Below are 4,402 nucleotides of genomic sequence, written 5' to 3'. Positions count from 1 at the left end.
GGGTCCATGGTGGTGGTCAGCTTGCGGTGGTTATCTCGGCTATGTCACCTGTGTTCGCTGTGGGGATTCCGACGTGTTCAGACAGGTTGTTTTTCCGCTGCGGTTTTATGTGTGTTTTCCGCCATCTTGATTGGGGGGATGGTCTTAGTCGTCAGTACGTACGGCGGTGCGTCCGGATCTGTTACGTCCGCCGCGTGGTCGTGTGTAGTTGGCCGGCGGAGCGTGCTTTTCCGTCGCGGACGGAAATTTGACAAGTTTTCCTATCCTGATATGGCGGACGGAGTATCCGCGGCAGGCGGACACGGAAAAGGCTTTTTCCACCTACTCAGGGCCGCGGTGGCTCTTCCGTCCGCCATCCTAATCGACCCCATAGTGTGGACAAAATCGATTTTGGAAAAGGGGGTGGTGATGGACAGAGTTTCTGAATGATGCAGAATACTCCTACACAGTCAAGAGATCAGGGCTTGATCCATCACCGTTTTTTAGCTCACTGCACCATCCCAGCTCAGAACCTGACTACATCTAAATTAGTCTGTTCCTGTCCCAGTGCATGATGGGAACAGGGCAAACCAAACTACCAAGCCAATTCTTATACTGGGAAGGAGACAAGCTTCCAGGGACCGGTTTCTGGCATTTCAGCCGTCGTCGGCCCGGCTTGCTTGAATCCTGATGGTGCAATGAGCAAGGGACTCACGTCTGAGTATACCCTCCCACACATAGTGTGGACAAAATCGATTTTGGAAAAGGGGGTGGTGATGGACAGAGTTTCTGAATGATGCAGAATACTCCTACCCAGTCAAGAGATCAGGGCTTGATCCATCACCGTTTTTTAGCTCACTGCACCATCCCAGCTCAGAACCTGGCTACATGCAAATTAGTCTGTTCCTGTCCCAGTGCATGATGGGAACAGGGCAAACCAAACTACCAAGCCAATTCTTATACTGGGAAGGAGACAAGCTTCAGGGGACCGGTTTCTGGCATTTCAGCCGTCGTCAGCCCGGCTTGCTTGAATCCTGATGGTGCAATGAGCAAGGGACTCACGTCTGAGTATACCATCCCACACACAGTGTGGACAAAATCGATTTTGGAAAAGGGGGTTGTGATGGACAGAGTTTCTGAATGATGCAGAATACTCCTACCCAGTCAAGAGATCAGGGCTTGATCCATCACCATTTTTTAGCTCACTGCACCATCCCAGCTCAGAACCTGGCTACATGCAAATTAGTCTGTTCTTGTCCCAGTGCATGATGGGAACAGGGCAAACCAAACTACCAAGCCAATTCTTATACTGGAAGGAGACAAGCTTCCGGGGACCGGTTTCTGGCATTTCAGCCGTCGTCCGCCCGGCTTGCTTGAATCCTGATGGAGCAATGAGCAAGGGACTCACGTCTGAGTATACCCTCCCACACATAATGTGGACAAGATCGATTTTGGAAAAGGGGGTGGTGATGGACAGAGTTTTTGAATGATGCAGAATACTCCTACCCAGTCAAGAGATCAGGGCTTGATCCATCACCGTTTTTTAGCTCACTGCACCATCCCAGCTCAGAACCTGGCTACATGCAAATTAGTCTGTTCCTGTTCCTGTCCCAGTGCATGATGGGAACAGGGCAAACCAAACTACCAAGCCAATTCTTATACTGGGAAGGAGACAAGCTTCCGGGGACCGGTTTCTGGCATTTCAGCCGTCGTCAGCCCGGCTTGCTTGAATCTTGATGGTGCAATGAGCAAGGGACTCACGTCTGAGTATACCCTGCCACACATAGTGTGGACAAAATCGATTTTGGAAAAGGGGGTGGTGATGGACAGAGTTTCTGAATGATGCAGAATACTCCTACCCAGTCAAGAGATCAGGGCTTGATCCATCACCGTTTTTTAGCTCACTGCACCATCCCAGCTCAGAACCTGGCTACATGCAAATTAGTCTGTTCATGTCCCAGTGCATGATGGGAACAGGGCAAACCAAACTACCAAGCCAGTTCTTATACTGGGAAGGAGACAAGCTTCCGGGGACCGGTTTCTGGCATTTCAGCCGTCGTCGGCCCGGCTTGCTTGAATCCTGATGGTGCAATGAGCAAGGGACTCACGTCTGATTATACCCTCCCACACATAGTGTGGACAAAATCGATTTTGGAAAAGGGGGTTGTGATGGACAGAGTTTCTGAATGATGCAGAATACTCCTACCCAGTCAAGAGATCAGGGCTTGATCCATCACCGTTTTTTAGCTCACTGCAACATCCCAGCTCAGAACCTGGCTACATGCAAATTAGTCTGTTCCTGTCCCAGTGCATGATGGGAACAGGGCAAACCAAACTACCAAGCCAATTCTTATACTGAGAAGGAGACAAGCTTCCGGGGACCGGTTTCTGGCATTTCAGCCATCGTCGGCCCGGCTTGCTTGAATCCTGATGGTGCAATGAGCAAGGGACTCACGTCTGAGTATACCCTCCCACACATAGTGTGGAAAAAATCGATTTTGGAAAAGGGGGTGGTGATGGACAGAGTTTCTGAATGATGCAGAATACTCCTACCCAGTCAAGAGATCAGGGCTTGATCCATTACCGTTCTTTAGCTCACTACACGGTGAAGGTCCTGCCACGGCACTGCAACATGTGGAGTAATGTTTTGACTAACGTTTGATCTATTTGAACTCAAAGCCTTTTTTTTCTTAAAATCGGCAAATTTTAAAAAAGATGATGGATTATGTGACAAGTCTAGAAATGCATAATTATGCTGAAAACACACTAGTAGACAACCTATCTAGTAGTTGTAGTCAGGGTGTGCTACTCCCTATCCTCTACAACAACTAAGTTCAGTAGAACTTATGTATACTAGTCTTGTTTTATATGTATCTAACAGGTACCTGTATGATCTTTCAAATGATAATCTCAAAGATTGTAATGGTAAAACAACAGCAAGCTCAGATCCCAATCCGCTGCTCACCAATGTGAGAAGTTGGCCTGATATATGATGCTCACTAGTTCTAGTGATCACCTTGTATCATGCCAAGCAACCCTTATGATGATCGGTTGTAAGTCAACCTTATAGACCAGTTATCCTAGTGGTAACATGGACAAAGCAGTCTTAGGCTAAACTCTGAAAGGCATGTGAGGCCAGCTGTATTACCATACACAACCCCCTTGAATACCAAATGAAAGGACACCACACAGATATATATTGAAAATATATATATATTTATTAACTACAAATATCCCCTGAACTCTTTATGAGCACAGAAGCACAAGTGTTAAACAAAACACAGTTTAAAATACACAAAAGTTGCACAATATGGATGAGCCCTAGGGGCCACCTAAACCATATACTAAGAAAGTGGTATAAGAGATACCAATCGGAAAGGAAACAGGCCTAGGGCCTTGGGAATCGCTGGAGCTGATCGGGACTAGCAGTGACTAAGTTGGGAAAGGCCCGCGGGACTCGGGTGCAGTGTTTAAAGTGCACGCACTCACCAATGTTAAGTCTATGGTGCGTAAAAAGTACAAAGTTAGTTAGTTCGGAACCTTCCGAGTGACTTAGAAAGCTGAAACTTGAGACACAGGCCCTAGAGGTGTGTACCAGTGTAGGAACACCGGCGTTGCTGATTTACCTCACCCACAGGAAGCGGGTGCATAGGGTCGAAGTAGTGTCAGGTTTCGTCACGCTGGTCGATGTTGCTTGGAGCTGAAGATGCTGCAGGCGGCTCGATGTGAAGAGTTCCGGTGGATCCAAGGGTGGATCTGAAGATGTGAAGACCTGAAAGCAGAGGGGACAATGTTCAAAGTCACTAGCCAGTGACTACTGTGGAACCAGATTGGAACCAGGCGATGTCGGGTGCAAACAGGCGTTGAGGTGTAGCTTCTCTCTGCAGCCACGTGGACACCGGGGGTCGAGGACACCCAGGAGTCAGTCACGAGCTGTCCCACGCAGGCTTCTCGCTGTTGGCGGTGTCGGCAACTGATTGAAGCAAACAGGCCTTGGCTAATGCAAGCCACGCAGGAGTCAAAAAAGGCTTGTTACTCGGACCAGCAAGGTCAGAGCGTGTGCTCCTTTTTACAGGAGCTGGGGCAAGTCTGGAGCAACCAGACCCGCAGTGTGGTTCTTTGGTTTCGTTGCCAAGATGGCCGCTGACCACGTGGCTAGTGGCCGGGATGGCGCGTCGAGTGGCACAATGCAAAAGGGCCCCACGCAGATCGTGGAGATGCTGGGGGGCTGATCTTCGGTGCAAGGGCTGCTCGGTGGTGGGGGTTCTTAGTCCCCAAAGCACAACATCGAGGATGCCTCTGATGCTGCGCAGTCGGCTCTTCAGGTGTCTTCCAAGATGTCCGGTCCCACGTCTCTCGGTGCCTTCTTTGCAGGGACTGTGGATCGGGCTGTGAGAAGTCTGGGAGTCTGGGTCTTGTCAGG

This window comes from Lissotriton vulgaris, chromosome 1_2 (genome assembly GCF_964263255.1).
Source record: "Lissotriton vulgaris chromosome 1_2, aLisVul1.2, whole genome shotgun sequence".
NCBI classification, from domain to species: domain Eukaryota; kingdom Metazoa; phylum Chordata; class Amphibia; order Caudata; family Salamandridae; genus Lissotriton; species Lissotriton vulgaris.
This window is presented reverse-complemented; position numbering follows the sequence as displayed.